Below are 22249 nucleotides of genomic sequence, written 5' to 3'. Positions count from 1 at the left end.
TTCTAGACGTCAGTCATCAACTGGAGACTGATGATGAATTGTCCAGGTGATTAATAATTCATTAGGTTCTGGTTTCTTATGAATCTTTGAGACGGATTGAAAATATTTCGAAAATTCTGATAGACTTGACAGATTCTCTTCCAAAGAAAGCCTAGTTTTGTTTATTCCTTTGCATAAGTGACAGCAAAACTTAAAATAATCCGTAGACAAAATTATATTGAATAACCTGTCAATTGGAAGAGGGGGTCTGTGCCCCCTAGATTTATTTACCCCCCAAAAGACTTTGAAAAATATGTTTTTGGGGTATTTTCATTGAAAATGACTTATTGATATTTTCATTAAAAAAACGACAAATTTGCCTTTCCCCCTAGATATTGAAAAAAACATGATGCCCTTCTCTAGATTGTCATAAATTGACGCCATTGCAATTTATAGATATATGTAATTAATGTTTCCATTTTTTCTTATAGACTTGGTAGATTCTCCTCTAAAGAAAGCCTAATTTTGTTTACTCTTCAATATAAGTGTTCGTAAAACTTAAAATAATCTATAGATAAATGGATACCGAATAATCTGCCAATGGCTTAATTGGAATAGTAGTAGCAGTAGTAGTGATAATAACTTATTATAAAAAAAAACAGTCACAAAATCAATCGGTAGCACACCAAAAGCGTCGCTTGCGAGGGTGTACGACGAACAAAAAGAAAAGAAAACAAGAAAAGGGTGTACGACTAACAAAAAGAAAAGAAAACAAGAAGAGGGTGTACGACTAACAAAAAGAAAAGAAAACAAGAAGAAAAAACAACGAATACATTCTATAGGAAGTTGAAGGCTTTAACCGTGTGCCTAAAAAAAATCACTTAAATATTTCATACACAATAAAACTACATAATCTCATGATCCCAAAGCTCCCCCCAAAAAAATGATCCTAAAAATAAGTTGAGAGGATTTTTGTCCCTTAGATTTTGAAAACCATTTTTTTTTTGGGGGGGGGGGGGTAAATTGAAAAATGGCTTATTGATATTTTCCTTAAAAATTGGAAACGACAAATTTACCGTTCCCCCTAGATATTGATAAAGCATTGTGCCCCTCTAAGTTTTTCTAAATTGTAATTTATGGATATATGTAATGAATTTTTCAATATTCTTTTCAGATAGAATTGACAGAATCTCCTCCAAGGAGAGCCTAGTTTTGTTTATTCTTCTATACAAATGCGTCCTTAAAAACTTAAAACAATCTATAAATAAATGGACATTGAATAATCTGTCAATGGCGTCAATTGGAATAGTAGTAGTAGCAGTAGTAGTAATAATAATTTATTAGAAGAAATCAGAGAAAAAACATTCGGTAGCACACCAAAAGCGTCGGTTGCAAGGCTGTGCTACTAACAAAAAGAAAAAAAACACAAACACACACAAAAATATGTTCTATAAGAACTTGGAGGGTGAAACCGCGTACCAAAGAAAAAAATAAATAATTCATACACAATAAAACTACATAATATCATGATACCGAAGCTAAAAATAAGTAGAGGGTCTTTGCGTCCTAGATTTTGAAAACCCTTTTTGGGGGGTATTTTCATTAAAAAATAACTTATTGATATTTTCATTAAAGATTGGAAAAAACGACAAATTTCCCCTATATTTTGAGAAACCTATTGTGGTCCCCTATATATATATATATATATATATATATATATATATATATATATAGTTTTTCTGTATAAGTGTCTACCAAGGTTAGAATAACTAATAGACTATTGATGTAGAATGATAATAGATATAGGCAATATAACGTTTCAAAAATATTTTCTAATAGACTTGACAAATTCTCTTTAGAAGAGAGTCTAGTTTTGTTAATTTGTTGGAACAATTATTGGCTAAAAGTTGGAATAATCTATATTTTATTATATTTATTTAATATCAATTTTTAACAAAAGGTTCATATAAACACATCCCCGACAAATGCCAAAATAGTTAATTATTATGCATAAACAATTAATAGAGAGTAATTAATATATAGCCCATCGATAAAATAATGCTTCCAAAATATCTTCCGATAGACCTGACAGACTCTTTTCCAAAGAGAGTCTAGTTTTGTTTATTTTTCCGACAAGTGTCAGCTAAAAGTTAGAATCATTTATAGGTAATTGGTGAAGACAAATCTATAGATATAGGTAATATAACGTTTCCAAAATATTTTTTGATAGACTTGACAGATTCTCTTCCGAACTCAGTTTAGTTCTGTTAATTTGTTGGAATAACTGCAGTCTAAAAGTTAGAATAATCCATAAATAGTTAAAATAGAATAATTAACAGATATAGATTATGTAGTGCTTCCAAAAATTTTTCTGATAGACATGACCGGTTCTCTTACGAAGAGAGCTTGGTTTTGTTTATGTTTAAGCATTAGGCTATTGTCTGCTAAAATTAAAACAATCTGTAGATAATCGTCGGCATAGAGCTCATGATCTATGTCTTAGGTTTCCAGAGTGGGCGTTATCGTACCCTAGGTGGCGTTCAATGCTCTCCAGGGGGTGATAAGGATCCCCAATAAGGGTAAGTGAATGGAAGTAAAAATAGGATATATGCACCACTTTTATTAATTTATCCTCTTTAATTTATCCAAAGCCCCACTTTATGAAAATTCAGTTGATAAGCAGAATTTGTTCCCTTGTAAAACTTAGACGTGAATATCAGATGAAAGGAGGGGAGGGTGAGGGTTGAGCTAAAAAGCTATTGCAGTTTGGCCAATTGGCACTCCACAAGGTCGGGATGATCATAAAACCCATCTTTCCTCACAGACTAAAAATATAAAAAGACAAAATGCAAAGAGTATCATCAACTGGGGAAGGGGGAGGGAGAATGGAAGGGTTTGTGGCACCCCTTGGATTTTTATCCTCTCCCCTGTGTGTATTCTGAAAAAATATTTTCTGCGGGAATTCTATTGACAAATTCCTGATTCTTTTGTATTATATGGTAAACGCTCGAGAAGTGAAATTAGGTTAATTCTAATGAAATATACAAAAATATATTAGAGTAATATACTTACTCTATAATTATAGTATATTATAGTATATTATAGTATATTAGAGTTTATTATAGTATATTAGAGTTCAATATTTTAGTAACAAAATTATGAAAACAACAACAAAGAATTATGGTAGGGGGCCGCATAGAACGCATTATATTAAATAACTAGCCTAACCCAATCAAAATACCGTCTCTTAAAATACCATCTATATTAAATATTTAATGAAAACATACCTACACCGTAGATTTCAACTGAGCCTAAGCTAATTTTCTTCAAATACTGACAGGTATAAACCGATTATTGTCTGATCTGAAGATGCAAATTCTCGATTATGTACCATATAATGCACAAGTACCAAATTCCTTTATGGTATTTTCATAAAAACAATTAAAAACCCAACAAATTTGCCCGTTCCCTAGATTTTAAAAAATAAATTTTGCCCCCCCCTTAAATTTTCGTGGATCGAAGGTAGAGAACAAGAAAATACGAAGAACATGAATGTCGGATTAGATGCATTTTTTTTTTTTTTTTTTTTTTTTTTTTTTTTTTTTTTTTTTTTTTTTTTTTTTTTTTTGTAAGCAAAGAGTACTCTATTCCATATCTTATTTTTACTTATGAATAGTATTTGCAGACTTGCTCTTTACTTGGAAAATTTCGTCGGATACTCGCCTTCGACACTTTACTACTCTATGCCACTAAAAATAGTAGTAACGATTTTTTTTTTGGTAAATTCCGGACTAAATTAATTAATTTGTAATATATTAAACAAACAAACAATAATACCGGTAAGTTAAGAAGTTCTTCCATGTGCAGAAATTTCTGCACATCAGTCATTACTTTGATTCTATGTTGCTGTTCAATGAACAGCACAAAAAGTTGATAAATCGCATTGGTCAGTATTGAAAATGATGGACATATTACTAACAAGAAAATTACAATTACGATTGTAATTTTCTATTAATTACACTATTAAACTTGAGATAAATCAACCAAAAGAGGTATTGGGTAATCGAAGTGGAATTCATAAACTATACTTTTTTTTACAAAAAAAGCCAGATTTTTGAAAGGTCAGAATCAGTCATACTTATTGAATTCCAGGGGAGGGGGGCTCGTCGGAAAGTGGAAGCTATGGATTATACGAAAATGATAAGAATTAACAGGGAAAACTATGAGATTTTGAACGGATTAGTAAATTTTGAGAACAGTAACTGAAACGTCGCTATTCAATGACGTATTTTAAATTGACTCCAATGATAGAAGTCAATTTAAAACTATCGATTATTGCACTGAAGACCTTTCATGTATTTTTGGGGAAATTTGAAATAAATTTGGCATATTGCTCGGGAACTAAAAAAAATTCCAATTTTAGTCCATATTTGAGTGTCAATAATTCATTACAAATAATAGATTCTCTAGCTATAGTTTCAGTCAAAAGAGTGGACACATTTGATTATTTCACTACATTATATACAAATCTACCACTTAATTTAGTATTTGGAAATTTATAGAAAGATTATTAAGAAAGTTTTCCTTTGTCTAATTTGGGTTTTCTTAAAAGTTGAAGCTTATAATAAGAAGGCTAGATGGACTAAGTTCTTTAATAGTAATATTAGTTCAAGATGCTACAGCTAGGACATTATATATGATTTACTAGAATTTGTTCTATTTAATACTTTTGTAAAGTTAAATGGTAATCTGCATAAGCAAATTGTTGGAATTCCTATGGGGGGGGGGGGGTTAATGCCAGTGAATTTGTAGCGGACTTGTTTTCAAGCCAATTAGAATATGAATCTATGATTGATAAAAAGAACCCAAGTAATTTTAAATGTTCGCTTTGAAAAATTAAAGATATTTAGATGATCTTCTGGTGATAAATTATGCAGAGTTTTTGGAGATTTTGAATAATATATACCCACCCGAGTTAATTCTGGAACCTAGCAATGCAAAAGACAATTATGACCACTTTCTAGATTTAGATATTAATGTTTCACATAATAACAATTTATTTCTAAAATATATAATAAAGAGGATGCTTTTAATTTTTTCAGTAGTTAATTTCCAATTCCATAAAAGCAATATACATTCAAATATAACATATTCAGCATTTTATTCCCAACTATTTATATACATAAGAATTCGTAGTAATTACATTGATTTTAAAAATAGAAGTCAAATACTTAGCCAAAAATTAATAGTAAGAGGTTTTTCCACCAATAAACTTACTTGGAAATTAAAAAAAAAACTTAATTTGTATAATGAACTTTAAATAAATATAATAACAGTTATCAAGAAATATTGAATCATATTTTTATGTAACTTGTTGTATGCATTTTTTCTCTTCCTTATTTTTTAAATAGGGGTAAGTTTCAACTCAAGCAGGTGTTTAATTGCAGGTGGTTAGGGTGAAATAATTTCTTGGAAGGTTTCAACGTATTACCTTAGTTCTACTGCCGACTATCTACCTTAGTTCTACCGCCCTAGGAATGACGCATGTACGAATAATAGATTGACATATCTATTAACAATTGAATTAGCATCATTTTTATACAACTCTAATACGAGGAGTTAATGCTCGAATATCCTCTCACTCACTCGGACTATATGTCTTGGCTTTTTCTACAATTAACCATGACTTGATGCCCGCAACTATTCGATTTTACTTCAAATCTTTTAACGCCACCGCGGTTTTCCGCCATCATATGTTTCCGCCACCTTTTAATTCAGGTAGGTCAGAACAGACATAAGAACAGGCATAGACATAGAAATGGACACAAACATAGAGATAGACATAGATATAGACATAGACTAACCTAACCTGTTAGGTTATTCTGACCCAGCTAATCCTCTTGATGATGCAAGATTTCCTGGGTGGCGGAAAACCGCGGTAGCGTTAAACTGGGATGTCATAAGTTTTTTGGGAGGCGCGCTCACCTGCTAGGGTCAGGAATTTAAAGCGCCAGAACCCGTATTGGCAAGTGTGCTTTCCTCTGATGAGCCCTGATGTGAGGTCATTGCTTGGGCAATATTTTATTAAATTTAGGGTGCTTTTGCTTTGAGTTGTACAGCGACTTGCATTTATCAATATTAATTTTGCTCGATTTTGGACATGATTATATGGCTAATGTATTGGTTATACTGTTTTGTCCTGGATAATTAGGTCAAGACCTTGTTCAAGTCCTCATTTGTCTCCATTAATAAATTAGAAAGACGTTTTTTTTAAACCAAATAATTATCTGCAATATATTATAAGTGTTTATACCTAGCGTTACAGAGTGGGCGATCCCTCGGGGATTTTTTTTTTAGTCTTCTTGAATTGAAATCTAAATGTATTTTTATTTCCAAAAAGAAATAGTGGATTCAGTAGACATCTAAAATAGAAGCTACCCGTAATATCACTATCAGGCGAAAATCTCGTAAAATGAAAAGAATCTATTAAAAAGTTGTAACCTGAAAGTTAGAATGTCACCAGACAAGTTCCTTCACTTAAAAAACCTATCTCTTTCATATCCATAAAATGGTGATATCCAAAGATGTCGAATTGCTATTAGGAGCATGCCAATTCAATGACAGAAAGGTTTTCTCGTAAACATAGGTATACGCATGATTGCAGCTAAATTTTCAGCTAGTTTGCAGCATAAATTTAACTAATCTGGTAGACGGCAAATAATTATATGAATTTGAAGGATAGTAAAGTATTGTGTCAAAGGTGGCCATCACATTGATGGTTTTCGAGAATTTGATTGATCTCCATGCTTGCGAAATGAGCCGGTTCATGGCGACCCTGGGGGCACTTCAATGTATGCTTCGGTTATTCTGTATTAGCATAAATGAAATATTTTAATGTGTAATGGTACAAATTTTGTTGGTTGGTAGTCGCTTCCATCGTTGTCTGCAGTAGTTCTTGAACAGTTCCAAATTTCACCAAAGAGCTTTTCCAGCCAGATTGTAATATAGAAAGCTACAGGGTTGAACTGCAAAGGATGTTCTTTTTATGGCACTTGGTATTAACCAAGTGACATATAGCAATCGCAAATTCTGTCGGTCTGTCTGTCGGTCCCGGTTTTGCAACTTTAGGCACTTCCAGGTAAGCTAGGACGATGAAATTTGGCAGGCGTATCAGAGACAGGACCAGATTAAAGTATAAATAGTCGTTTTCCTGATTTGACCACCTGAGGGAGAGTGGGAGGCCGGTTAATTCGGAAAAAATAGAAAAAATGAACTATTTTTAACTTACGAACGGTTGATCAGATCTTAATGAAATTTGATTTTTGGAAAGATATCGTGTCTCAGAGCTCTTAGTTTAAATCCCGACCGGATCTGGTGACATTGGGGGGGTGGGAGGGGGAAACCCAAAATCTTGGCAAACGCTTAGAGTGGAGGGATCGGGATGAAACTTGGTGGGAAAAATAAGCACAAGTCCTAGATACATGATTGACATAACTGGAACGGATCCGTTCTCTTTGGGGTAGCTGGGGGGAGGGTTATTTCTGAAAAATTAGAAAAAATGAGGTATTTTTAGCTTACGAACGGGTGATCGGGTCTCAATGAAATTTGATATTTAGAAGATATCGTGTCTCAAAGCTCTTATTTTAAACCCCGACCGGATCTGGTGACATTGGGGGGGTAGTTGGTAGGGGGAAACCTAAAATCTTGGCAAGCGCTTAGAGTGGAGGGATCGGGATGAAACTTGGTGGGAAAAATAAGCACAAGTCCTAGATACATGATTGACATAACCGGAACGGATCCGTTCTCTTTGGGGTAGCTGGGGAGGGAGGGTTAATTCTGAAATATTAGAAAAAAAGAGGTATTCTTAACTTACGAACGGGTGATCGGATCTCAATGAAATTTGATATTTAGAAAGATATCGTGTCTCAAAGCTCTTATTTTAAGTCCCGACCGGATCTGGTGTCAATGGGGGGGGGGGTAGTTGGGAGGGGGAAACCTAAAATCTTGGCAAACACTTAGAGTGAAGGGATAGGGATGAAACTTGGTGGGAAAAATAAGCAAAAGTCCTAGATACATGATTGACATAACCGGAACGGATCCGCTCTCTTTGGGGTAGCTGGGGGGAGGGTTAATTCTGAAAAATTAGAAAAAGTGAGGTATTCTTAACTTACGAACGGGTATCGGATCTCAATGAAATTTGATATTTAGAAGGATATCGTGTCTCAAAGCTCTTATTTTAAATCCCGACAGGATCTGGTGGCATTGGGGGGAGTTTGGGGGAAAAATCATGGGAAACGCTTAGAGTGGAGGGATCGGGATGAAACTCGGTGGAAAAAATAAGCAGAAGTCATAGATACGTGATTGACATAATTGGAACGGATCAACTCTATTTGGGGGAATTGGAGGGGGGGTTAATTCTGAAAAATTAGAAATAAATTACCTATTTTTAACTTACGAAGGAGAGATCGGATCTTCATGAAACTTCAAATTTAGAAGGACCTTGTAACTCAGATCTGTTATTTTAAAGCTCAACCGGATCCAGCGTCATTGGGGGGGGGGCCTGAAATCTTAGAAAATACTTAAAGCGGAGAGATCAGGATGAAAATTGGTGGGAAGAATAAAAACAAGTCTAAGATAGGTGACTGACATAACCGGACCGGATCCACTCTATTTGGTGGAGTTGGTGGGGGGGGGGTAATTTGGAAAAATAAGGTATTTGTAACTTACAAACGGGTGATCAGATCTTAATGAAATTTGATATTTAGATGGACCTTGTGCTTTAAAGCTCTTATTTTAAATTCCATCCAGATCCTGTGACATTGGGGGGGGGGGTTGGAGAGGGAAACCAGAACTCTTGGAAAGCGTGAAATTGGGGTATTTTTATCTTACGAATAGGTGATCGGATCTTAATGAAACTTGATATATAGAAGGATCTAATGTCTCAGATGCTCCATTGTCGACTCGAATTGGATCCGGGGACATAGAGTGTTGGAGGGGGGAAACAGAAATCTTGGAAAACGCTTAGAGTGGAGAGATTGAGATGAAAGTTGATGGGAAGAATAAGCAAAAGTTTTAGATACGTGATTGACATAATTGGAACGGATCCGTTCTCTTTGGAGGACCTGGGGGGGGGTGTTAATTTGGAAAAATTAGAAAAAATGAGGTATTTTTAACTTAAGAACGGGTGACCATATCTTAATGAAATTTAATATTTAGAAGGAATTCATGTCTCAGAGCTCTTATTTCAAATCCCGACCAGATCTTTTGACATTGGGGGAAGTTGAAGGGGGAAATCGGAAATCTTGGAAAACGCTTATAGTGAGGAATTGGGATGAAGCTTGGTGGATAGAGTAAGCAAATGTCGTATATACGTGATTGACGTAACCCTACTGGATTCGCTCTCTTTGGGGGAGTTGCGGGGAGGAGTTCAGTGCTTTGGCGAGTTTGGTGCTTCCGGACATACTAGGACGATGAAAATGGGAAGGCGTGTCAGGGAGCTGCACAAATTGACTTGATAAAGCCTTTTTCCCAGATTTGACCATCTGGGGGGCTAAAGGGAGAGGAAAAATTAGAAAAAAGGAGGTATTTATAACGTACGAATGGGTGATCGGATCTCAATGAATTTTGATATTTAGAAGGACATCGTGACTCAGAGCTCTTATTTTAAATCCCGACGGGCATTAAGCCTCTGATTTTCCTTTTAAATCAATCTATTCATTCTTTGAATTTTGTAACAGCTCGTACCATATGCGCTCTTGGCTCTTAGCTCTTCTGGTCTCGTCACAAGTGCCATATGAGATCTTAGCTCTTGTTTTTAATGAGTTCTACGTTAGAAGAAAAAACGTACTTATGTGTTATCGCGACCACACTCAAGAAGTAAAGCTAGGTTAATCGTAATGAGATATAGAAAGCTGCACGGTTGAATTGCAAAGGATGTTCTTTTTTTTAATGAGTTCTACGTTAGAAAAAAAATATATAGAAAGAATTGATAATATAGAAAAATATAGAACTGTAATATAGAAAGCTGCACGGTTGAACTGCAAAGGATGTTCTTTTTTTTTAATGAGTTCTACGTTAGAAGAAAAAATATAGAAAGAATTGATAATATAGAAAAAATATAGAATTGTAATATAGAAAGCTGCACGGTTGAACTGCAAAGGATTTTCTTTTTTTTTAATGAGTTCTAGGTTAGAAGAAAAAAGGTACTTACGTGTTATCGCGAACACACTCAAGAAGTAAAGTTAGGTTTATCATAATGAAACATACCAAAATCTGATGAAAATATAATCCTTTAGTAACAAAATTATGGAAACTACAACAGAGAATTATGGAAAGCAGGTCACCCAGAACGCATACCTAATCAACATATTAAATATTTAAGTAAAATATACCTGCATAGTAATTTATCTCACTAAGGCTAAGCTAATTATCCCCGAATGCAGACAGAGAAATCGGTATTAATCAGATCAAGAACTCGAGTGTGGTCGGGATAACACGTAAGTACCAAAAATAAGATAAAGGAAAACATTGATTTTCTTTATATCCAAACTCACAATCATGATCAAACTGAATAAATATTTTTTCCTACTAAACTGAGAAATTTGGGCTTATAATGAAAGTTTGGGGCGATCGTGGCATAAAAAGTAGTCCTAAAATAGGTGTAAAATATTTTGTGATTGCCTCATTCTTTTATTTTTATTCCTTAAAAATTTCAATTGTTTCCGTATGGTAGGAATTTTTCTTAAAATTTTTGTGCACCTAGAGATACAGTATTTTTTTTTCTACGTTTTTTAAAATATTTATGGTACACATAGCCATTTTTATAGTTTTATTATTTTTTTATATAGGCATTTTTGGGCACAAATTGGGAGAGAGCAGGACCGTGGAGGAAATACCCCCACCCCGATTTTGAAAATTAAATTATTTAAGTTTTCTCATTGAAACAAGAACATCACTCCTAGGTTTTGACAAGTTCACATTTTGGTATCTTTGTTTTGGCGATTGAAAATGAATCTATTCCCCCACATTTACGTAAATTGGTACCCCTATAGCTAATAAACTAAAAGCAAAGTCTAATAGGTGTTTGGATATATTTTGATAACACGAGGCAACACTCGCGATGAATGTTTAGGATACCACTATCCAGGAAGTCCGTCTTGCAAGGGTAAAACTTTAGGAGGAGGAGTTTCAGGCTTCAGTAATTTATTTCCTTTTACAAAGAAATTTCGATCTAGCTTCGTATTTTTGAAACCATATCTAATTCCAATCAGGGCTGGATCTTGGGGGGGTAGAGGGCCAAGCGCCCCGGGCGACAAAACAATCTTAAAGTTTAACATTTTGTGGAAAAGTTGCAATATTTACAGTATTAACGGTGTGACGGGGGACGTAAAAGCCTACGTTTGCTCCTCCCCCTTGAAAAAAACTAATTCTGGCTCTGCTTCTAATCAACTTTCTTTTTTACCTCTTTTACTCTTTTTTACCCATAACTACCTCTTATTCTACATGTGAAACTCAATTCCAGTCAGCTAAAAAATGTCACCTGTTTGGTACCTTCGCAAAAACATTTTTGATTTCTGGATTTTTCTTCTTTTTTTTTCTAGTGCCACCGTGCGACGGATGTCTGAGTCAAATTGAAAGTTTCTGTGTGTGCTGGATGTTGCGCATGGCAATTTGCTCAGGATTGTTTTCGGTGGTTAATCAGTGAGACTGGCTGTTTCTCGTTTTCTTTTTGCAATATATGCTCGTTTCTTCCTCCTTCATTTCTTTCTCCTTGAATCTGCAGTCATAGACCCAATGACCGCAACATAAAGCAAGTGCTTCTAGCTGGCCCGTTGCCAGATTGGTGCAGGCGACCTGGCGGTCAATTGAAGAGTCGGTGGGCAACTGCCACAAACGACCTCGAACCCATAGGCGGATTTTGAAGATTTGGCAGAAACTGGGAGAGCTGCTGGCTCCGGTTTGCTGAAGAGTTGGCAGAAGATCGTGACAAATGGGAGTCAACCATACGTAGTCTTCTAGATGTTGGGTGAGGCGTCCTTGTCTTGTACAGATACAAGTACAAGTAATCTCCGGTCATAGAGTCTTACATGATTTATACCGGTCATATATGACTTTGCACTTGTTATAAATAGAAAAATTTTATTATTAATATTTTTGTTGAAAAAATCTATCTTTCCAATTGTCCCCTCCTCAACGATCCGCTCTTTACGCTAAAGTTTGCCTCTTTGTCACAGCTCTACTTTTTAAAACAATTAAAAACCTTTAGCGTAAAGAGTGAGGTGTTGAGGAGGAAACAACCCCTTTCATATACGAAATAACTTCTGTTCGTTTTAAGTTTTAATGTCGCTCCTTACTTGCAGTTAAAAAAAAACTAGTTTTTTTACTTAATTTCTGAACGTGTTTGAATTAACGCATGTTTTGATTTTGGCTCACCGCACATGAATAAATAAAAAAAAATTGCATATTAATTTTTTTTTGCTAAATGATTTTCTCGTAGTTTTGATCAGACGATTTTGACAAAAAAAGAAAAGCGGTAAGAGGCCAAGTTGCCCGCCAATTTTTTGTTACTTAAAAATGCAACTGGATTTTTTTTTTAACGAACGTTTTTGCTAGTAATAAACATAAATACGTTACGAATTAACTTACGTAACGAGCTTCTATATTTGGGTTTTTTACTACGTATATGAGGAGGTTCATCCCCTTGTCAATACCTCGCCCTTTACACTAAAGCTCAAATTTCGTCCCAAGTCTTTAAGAATGACCCACGAATCACAAAGACCGTCGAATAAATAGTTGAAATTATTAAAAGCACTTTAGCGTAAAGAGCAAGGCATTGTGGAGGAGACGAAACCCCTTATATGCGCAATATTGTATGTTCGTTTTGGGTTTTAATGCTGCTCATTACTTCCAGTTGAAAAAAATATTTATTTTTTCATTGTTTTCTTTAAATAATGCTGGAAAATCCTGCACCCTTCATGAAAATTCTCTTCCCTCATGAAAAAATTTCTCCATGGAAAGATCCTCCCACGTAACTCCCTCCCCCTGACACACACCCCACCCCAACGCGAAAAAAGTCACCCTGAAAACGTTTATACACTTCATAATAACCATTACTATATGTAAACAATGGTCAAAGTTTGTATCTTGCGGCCCCTCCCCCGGGGACCGTGGGGAATTCGACTAAGCTGAACAGAACGGCTATCTCAAAATTTTGATCCTGTGACTTTGTGGGTAATGTGCGTGGGACGGGACCTAGGTTACCTCCAATTTTTTTGGTCACTTAAAAAGGGCACTAGAACTTTTAATTTCCGTTATAATGAGCCCTCTCGCGACATTCTAGGACCAAAGGGGCGATACGATCACCCCTGGGGAAAAAAAACAAACAAATAAACACGCATCCGTGATCTGTCTTCTGGCAAAAAATACAAAATTCCACATTTTTGTAGATTGGAGCTTAATACTTCTACAATAGGGTTGTCTAGTACGCTGAATCTAATGGTGTGATTTTCGTTAAGATTCTATGACTTTTAGGGATGTTTTCCCCCTATTTTATAAAATAAGGCAAATTTTCTCAGGCTCATAACTTTTGACGGGTAATACTAAACTTGATGAAACTTATATATTTAGAATCAGCATTAAAATACGAATTTGTTGTAACTATTGGTATCAAAATTCTGTTTTTTTAGAGTTTCGGTTACTATTGAGCCGAGTCACTCCTTACTATAGTTCGTTACCACGAACTGTTTGATCTGGTAACCCACTAGCCCTGAAAAAAAAAATAATAAAAAAAACGGAGACAGATCAGTGCTACCCATGCAGAAAAGTAATTGGCCATGCTAATTCCAATGATACTGTTTTCATTTTGATCTGTCGCCGTTTTCGAGAGGTTTTAGGCTTTTTTCACAATCACCATAAATTTCTTTTCGCTATAAATTTACTTTTAAGATGAGAATGATTAATGAAAATGTGAATTAATGAAATGTGAATTAATTAAATATTAATGAAAATAATGATTAATGTGAAGATTAACAAATCCAGAAAGAAAATACAGTAGATTGTCCCTGTTTAGTGCTTCCCATTTACGTCCAGTATCATTATTACTATTTTAGCGCCACATCAGTGCCTCGAATATACATTTTACATTTTTTACGGCTCTAAGTTTCTTAATATTAATGACTAATAATTAGCCTATAAAATTTTAGTGCCTGGTTCAGTGCCTAAACCTAAGAGCATTTTACGTACCATGCAGATCTCACTCATTAAATTTAGGTGAAAATGGTGCTGCTAAGCGCTGTTCAGCTGCTGTTACTTTCTTTTTCTTAGTGGTTTTATCAAGGCCGTATCCAAGGGGGAGGGGGAAGGGAGGTCGACCCCTGTACGATGAGAAATCTGAGTCGATGCATTGCTACCATTTTGGTACCAACTAAGTTAAGAAATGACGCCTTAATGGATATTAGAAAACAAAGAGTTAGCTGAGAGAGAGCTGAGGGATTCGTGGAGCAAATTGGAAAGTTTAAGTTGTATGTTAGTATGTCTTGCAGCGTAGTATGATTTGCTACATGAAGTTAATCTGACCAGCAAGCTACAGCACTTAAGACAAAGGCATTTGACTTCTGTTGCAAAAACAAGTGAGCAAAATTAGAGAAATTCTAAAAAAAGTAAAAAACAACTTGGGCTCTGGGAAGATACATTTACAATTAATTGTATTTTGAGCAAGAGTAAGATTTTTTGGTGTGGCATAATATTTTTCATGCAATTAATTTGATCGGCTAGCAGCAGCACTTAAGACGAAGTCTGCTGCAGCACTTAAGACGAAGTCTGCTGCAGCACTTAAGACGAAGTCTGCTGCAGCACTTAAGACGAAGTCTGCTGCAGCACTTAAGACGAAGTCTGCTGCAGCACTTAAGACGAAGTCTGCTGCAGCACTTAAGACGAAGTCTGCTGCAGCACTTAAGACGAAGTCTGCTGCAACAAATCACCTGTGCCAAACAATGTGCCACAAAATCACCTGTGCCAAAAAATTTTCAGAAATCATAGAAGCGAGAATGGTTTAGGAAGATTTATTTTTATGTATTGTATTTTGACTTTGAGTTTGCAGGATATCTTGTGGTGTGGCACGACATTTTGGCAACAAAGTTAATTTGATCAACAAGCTGCAGTACTTAAGATAAAGCCATATGACTTATCTGCTGCAACAAAAGAGCTGAGCAAAACTAGAGAAATTATCTTGTTGTGCCCCTACTTGCGTAAAATATGTCCTTGTTTAACGCCAAGTTTTGGAACATATTGTAGAATAGCCCAAAGGCGAAGCATAAGCCAAATTTCGTCGTCTTTTGCCTTTTCCAACCTTTTGATTTTCTCAAATAGGTTTTTCTCGTAAGAAATCTTGCCACCTAAAGTAAATTTCGGTCGCTTTACTTAAAAATTTGCTTAAAAGCCAATCAGACTTTAAAAAGGTGAAATTATTGACTTCTTTTTCATGAATACGCTTAAGGAATAATGTGGTTGGATTACGAAAAATACACACAGACGTAAACCATTAACATATTTTCCACCACTTTCCTTCATTGCTTTTGCGTATTGCACTTATCCCGAGTTCAAAAGGAAAACCGAGAGTCGGCCTTTAATCCACTATCCCCCTGGAAGATTCACCCCCTTGGAAATACAACCCCAAAAAATACCCCCCCCCCCGGAAAATACCATTCCGCGGCTGGTTGGTATCCAATCTCTTTCGACTTATTAAAAAAAGGCTAGAAACATGAATTTCTGCCACAATGAGCACCCTCCAAAGTTTCTGCGACCGTGAGGTGGGGGCGGAGATGAGGAGGGGGAACCACCCTCCTACACAGAATAAATTCTACTAATTTTGGGGTTTAATGTTACTCTTTACTTTCATAAAACAGCGTAGACCAGTAATATTCTCAGAAATTAATAGGGATTAAATATCAATTTCACATCTTTAACTGTTTTTTTAGCCCCCCTCCCCCACAAAAAAATACCCGTTCCCCACAAAAAATACCCGTTCTTTACAAAAAATACCCGTTCCCCCAAAATAGGGTTCTGGTTACAGCCCTAGAGATTACACATCAATTTCTACCTCCCCTCTCCCCTCGGTTTTCCCTTAGAATATGCATTTATCTGGAGGCTCAATGAGATTTGGGATGTTTGGGCATTAAAATGCATTCTTTGAGATGTCTCCCTCCCTCCCTAACTACAAAATAATCAGAGAGCCCCATTTTAGAGGTCTAAAGAGAGTTCTAGACCTTTTTTGTAAGTAAAAAGTGATTGAAGACCAACCAGCCACGAGGGGGATTTTACAGGGAATATTTTTCGAGGGAAGGATATTCATCAAGGGGAGGGGGGCGACTTGGGTTATTTTCCACGGGGAGGGGGCATTTCTTTGGGGGTATTCCCCGGGAAGCAGGTAAACGCCTATACCCATGAAAACCATTATAAACTGAGAAATCTATTAAGTCATTGAGCTTAGGGACTGTGTGATTATTTGGACAAACTCTGAAAACTATGTAGCAAAATAGAATTTGAGGGGTCGTCGAATTTCCAAAATCCCGTACACCAGGTAGCGCATGTCAATTGTCACGAAAGCGAGCTAAGCATGGAAGAGCTGTGCTAAGCATTGTGGCGACTGTACCAAGCATGGCGGAATTTCGCCACGCGAGGTGAAACTGCAAGGCACACATGACGTTCTGAGATGCACCCCTCGATAGAAATATAAAAGAAATAAATAAAACACCCTTTTTAATGGATCAGAGCAGGAGGGGGAGGGCAAAACAAAATTTTGAGAAATACCTGAGGGTAATAACTCTTGAAACCAACTTTACACTTAACAAATTTTAGAATCAATAGAAAAAAGTTTATTCATTTTAATACACACTGTGTTCAAAATCCGTTTTTAGTTTCGGTTGCTGTTAACTTGGGTTACTCTTAACCCATTGTCCATAACTATGAACAGTTTGATAGTACAGTAAAAAAAATGACGAGCTGCTCTAGGGGTGGGGGCTTAGCAAACCAGAATCTCCTTTAGGTTGTTTTCGAAAGGGGATGCAGATAAAGAACAGCTTGTCACGAAAAATTAGGAAGCCAAGAAGTGACCCGGGGATATCACCCCCCTAAAGTGGTGTCTCTTATGGGCTTTCTGCAAAATAGCTTGCCTAGTCCGAAGTCCGACGATGAATCAAACAGTTCGTGGTAACGAACTGTAGTAAGGAGCGACCCGGCTCAATAGTAAACGAAACTCTAAAAAACAGAATTTTGATGCTAAAAGATACATCAAAATAATTGTATTTTCATGCTGATTCTAAATATATAAGTTTCATCAAATTTAGTCTTTGTCATCAAAAGTTACGAGCCTGAGAAAATTTGCCTTATTTTGGAAAATAGGGGGAAACACCCCCTAAAAGTCATAGCGTATCAGAAAACCCTATAGCAAAAATTTCAAGCTCCTTTCTACAAAAAAGTGGAATTTCGTATTTTTTGCCAGAAGACAAATCACGGGTGCGTGTTTATTTGTTGTTTTTTTTTTTTTGTTTTTTTTTTTCTTTTCCCCAGGGGTCATCGTATCGAACAAGCAGTCCTAGAATGTCGCAAGAGGGCTCATTCTAACAGAAATGGATAGTTCTAGTGCCCTTTTTAAGTGACCGAAAAAATTGGAGGGCACCTAGGCCCCCTCCCACGCTCATTTTTTCCAAAAGTCAACGGATCAAAATTTTGAGATAGCCATGTTGTTCCGCATAGTCGAAAACCATAATAACTGTGTCTTTGGGAATGAATTACTCCCCCACAATCCCTGGGGGAGGGGCTGCAAGTTACATACTTTGACCAGTGTTTGCATATAGTAATGGTTATTGAAAAGTGTACAGACGTTTTCAGGAGGATTTTTTTGGTTTGGGGTTGAGGCAAGGGGGCTAGGTGGGAGGATCTTTCCTTGGAGGAATATGTCACGGGAGAAGAAAAATTCAATGAAAAGGGCGCAGGATTTTCTAGAAATACTATAAAATAACAATGAAAAAATAAACATGAAAACGTTTTTTCAGTTGAAAGTAAGGAGTAGCATTGGAACTTAAAACGAAGAGAGATTATTACGCATATGAGGGGCTCTAAAAATACTTTAGCGTAAAGAGCAAGGTATTTAGGAGGAGATAAATACCTCGCTCTTTATGCTAAAGTATTTCTAGTAATTTCAACTATTTATTCTACGTCCTTTCTGATTCAGGGGTCATTCCTAAAGAATCGGGACAAAACTTACGATTTAGTGCAAAGAGCGACGTGTTAACGAGGGTACAAACCCTCTCGTATACACAATAAAAATATAAGAATATAAAAGTTTGTTACGTAAGTTAATTCTAAAGTTACGTATATTTTTTACTAATAAAAACGTTCGTAAAAAATTAAAAGTTCTAGTTGCCTTTTTAAGTAACCGAAAAATTGGAGGGCAACTAGGCTTCCTTTCCCATCCCTTATTTCTCAAAATCGTCTGATCAAAACTAAGAGAAAGCCATTTAGCCAAAAAAAGAATTAATATACGAATTTCATTTTAATAATTTATGTGCGGAAAGCCAAAATCAAACTTGCATTAATTCAAAAACGTTCGGAAATTGAATAAAAAAAACTAGTTTTTTTAACTGGAAGTAAGGAGCGACATTACAACTTAAAACAAACAGAAATTACTCCGTATATGAAATGGGTTATCCCCTCCGCAATCCCTCGCTCTTTACGCTAAAGTTTGACTCTTTGCCACAATTCTACTTTTTAAAACAATTAAAAACTTTAGCGTAAAGAGCGAGGGATTGCGGAGGGGACAACCCGTTTCATATACGGAGTAATTTCTGTTCGTTTTAAGTTTTAATGTCGCTCCTTACTTTCAGTTAAAAAAACTAGTTTTTTTTTTATTTAATTTCAGAAAGAAACAATGATTATTGGCTGAAAACCAAACTGACTTAAATATCGCTTCTCCAACCCGTTCTGGAACTCTCTTTTTGAGATTTAAACTGCCATAATGAAACTGGTTTTTTGAAGCAAAAAATTAGAAATATTGGATATTACGATAAATAATGGGAAGCAGTGGTAGGGATGAAAACAGACCTGCGATTACATATTAGTTGGTATTCACACAATTCAGCCATTGGCACTTCCTTCTTTTTTGATCTATCTCTTATTATTAGGCCTGTAAGCCATGCCGGGCCAGGGGTACCAAACGGAGGAGAAGAGGGAATTGCCCCCCATTGAGTCTATGATCTGGAACGCTAGAATTAGGGATGTACGCAGAGGGGGGACAGGGCCCGTCTCCCGCCCCGATATTCTAAATTTCCCCAAGTCTCTGGGCTCTTCTTATTCAAATCACAAATAAAAGGTTATTATTGACCCCCCCCCCCGTAAAGCTTTCCTCCATGTATATATATATATATACATATATATATATATATATATATATATATATATATATATATATATATATATATATATATATATATATATATATATATATATATATATATATATATATATATATATATATATATATATATATATATATATATATATATATATATATATATATATATATATATATGTGTGTGTGTGTGTGTGTGTTAGGAGCGACCATATTCTATTTCAACAGCGTCATTTGAATTATGCTCCCATTTGGTAAATATACAGAGAGAGGGCGGCTAATCGCAGTGATCTGCTATCTGTTTGAACTTACTTCTTGCCCTTTCTATCATAAGTGAATGTCATTGTATCGAAGCCGCTTTGTTTTTGTTTTGTTTTGTTTTTTTTTTTTTCAGAAAAAAAAATTACATACTGGATTATTTCTAGGTTATGTACGGATATAAAGAACTGTGCCTAAAACACACAGGTGTGTATGTCAAATCAATAGAATACCTTATTGTATTATGCGCTGTGTAATGAGTTCCCACGCCAGGATTGACATTATTGGCCAAAAGGCATGGTCGGTGATAAATCCAAAACATACAAGCCATAAAGAGATATGCTAAATATTTACGAAAGCAATTTTAATTTGAATTCTCTTTACCATTTGAAATGATACAGACAAGGCTAGGTAATCTCCCATAATTTCAACAGAATAAAACTAAAGATGTTGATTGTATTACAGCCTTTAGCTTAGATTAGGGACAGGAGCGTATCCAGGGGGGGTATGGGTCAGGGTATATATTTCTCCAACTCGTGAATTTGATCGAAAATATAGGTAATAAGACTGTTTCTCTTAAAAACTATGAAATTATTCTAGTAAATTTGCCTTGAAAATGAAGGTAAAAAAACAACGGTACTTATGCGTTATAGCGCCTATGTTAAGTTCTTCATCGATTGACACACTGTAGAACCGGTTTCTTTGTTAGTTTCTTTCAGCTTAGCGTGAGACAAGACAACGAGGAGTGACACAATAGATGGGAAACATATAATTTGCGCTACATATTTGCACATTAGGGGGAGGGGGGTAAAGTAACTGGACAGCCTGAAGTTAGGAAACAAGACTTACTTCATAATATGCAGAATAATCGTGCCTAACACATTTTGCATACAGACCCGCTATTTTTTATCCCTACCAACCATCCCCCCTGATGTACAAATATATAGTGCAAGTCTATTTGTAAAATATTATATTCTCATCATATTTTTTTTTTATTTCATTAGGATTATTCAGAGAAACGGGTTCTACTTAGAAGAAGAACTTAACATAGGCGCTATAACAGGTAAATACCAACAACCTTAAACTACTTCTGAACAAAAATCCTTTTTGTAAAAGCCGTTGATCAAAACATTTTTGAACCCCACCCCAAACCAAAAAAAACTAAATTCTGAATAATTATTTATTCGGCCAGAAAAAATGAAGCAAGACAAAATTTATAAAAAAAAAAAAAACAGATGCTAATTTGGATGACACAATGTATTATGTGTGCGTCGACAGAATAAATAGAAGTTGAGAATTTTATCCGTCTGAATGATCAGTTGCAAAAATCCTTGCCATAGTTCTAGACAATAGTATAGGTCCACAAGCACCAAATTGAATGTTATATATAATAGTCTGGAAAAATTTAACTTACTTTTGAGCTGTAATCATAGGGGGAGATGACCCCCCTCCCTTAGACTAAATTAAAATGAAAATTTTGAGCCTGACATGATCAAATCGTAAATGAGGTTTCGACGCATCCTAATAGAATTTTCGGAAAGATAAACTTTGCGTATCTTCCCTTCCTCAACTTGGTCGTTTGAATTGTGCTCAAACGACAAATTGTGCTCAATTATTGGTTCGTATTGCTCATTCAAACATGTAATTACAAGTTCTACGAATAACAGGTCATCGGAGTAAGCCACATCAATATGACACATTTATAATTTCTGCATAAAAGCTCCTCTCTTGAAAGTTTCATACGTACAGTATATAGCTATTACTATTCATGAAAACGTTGGGAAGGGGGTAAAATGTATTTTTCAAAAAACCTAGGAGGGCAATCAGCTCGGCAATTTATTGTTTTTTCAATTTTTTCGATGAAAACATCCGAAAATGAAATTTTCGATAAAAACAAACGACTCCATAAAGACATTTTCCATCATATAGGAGGTAGGGGTGCAGGAAGTACGAGTGGAAAATGACCCCCCTCCTCTCTTCCTTAATTGATACCTATAAATGATACTACCTTCTATGGCTATAGCATAAATTATGCTTACTGAAAACAATTAGCACACCGTGCAGTATGTTTTTTGTCATAACATAAGAAACAGCATTTATTTTGACTTTTGTTTTACAAAAAAAAAACGCCTCAAAAACTTGTTTATATTCATTTTGGCACGTTTTTACGGGTAAGACAAAAATTTCAGGGGGGGGGGTCAAACCCCTTAACCTACCTGGATACGGTCTTGAAAGTAGTCCATGTTTTAAAACTGAATCAGCTATATTCCTTATTATGCAGCCCAAAATATACACCACAAAAAAGGAAAAAGAAAACATGAAGCTAATCAAGGCTTACAGATGAGGGTGCTGCTATTCACCCTCCCTGTCAAATTCTCTAAATAGCTTGAGAGCGATATTTGAGCTTCATCAGAAACATTAAGTCTACGAACATCAGTGGCGTACATTCGTCATAATCTTGGGAGGGGGGGCAACGTTGGAGCCAATTTTCCAAAGTCAAGAGAAAATGACAGTGAAAACTGAGCCATATAGTGCCAAAAAGGTAAATATATACTAAAGAAAATTTAAGCGTTTAAGTGGATGCTTGAATTATACAGGCTGACCTTC

The 22249-nt window shown here is 35.6% G+C and overlaps 1 protein-coding gene and 1 long non-coding RNA gene across 3 annotated transcripts in view; one reads left to right on the top strand and one right to left on the bottom strand.

The window, feature by feature from the left end:
* Positions 1 to 11717, top strand: part of LOC136032278 (uncharacterized) — a 42039-nt gene extending 30322 nt beyond the window's left edge. The window contains exon 3 of the long non-coding RNA XR_010618698.1: positions 11580 to 11717. This is a non-coding gene — a long non-coding RNA (uncharacterized LOC136032278). The remainder of the gene's footprint in view (positions 1 to 11579) is intronic.
* LOC136032277 (early growth response protein 3-like) overlaps positions 1 to 22249 on the bottom strand; it is a 113295-nt gene that overhangs the window by 44097 nt on the left and 46949 nt on the right. The gene's annotated exons all lie outside the window — the stretch shown is intronic.

Source organism: Artemia franciscana, chromosome 10 (genome assembly GCF_032884065.1).
Source record: "Artemia franciscana chromosome 10, ASM3288406v1, whole genome shotgun sequence".
NCBI classification, from domain to species: Eukaryota; Metazoa; Arthropoda; class Branchiopoda; order Anostraca; family Artemiidae; genus Artemia; species Artemia franciscana.
The sequence above is the reverse complement of the archived record's forward strand: the minus strand, read 5'-3'. Positions and strand labels throughout refer to the sequence as shown.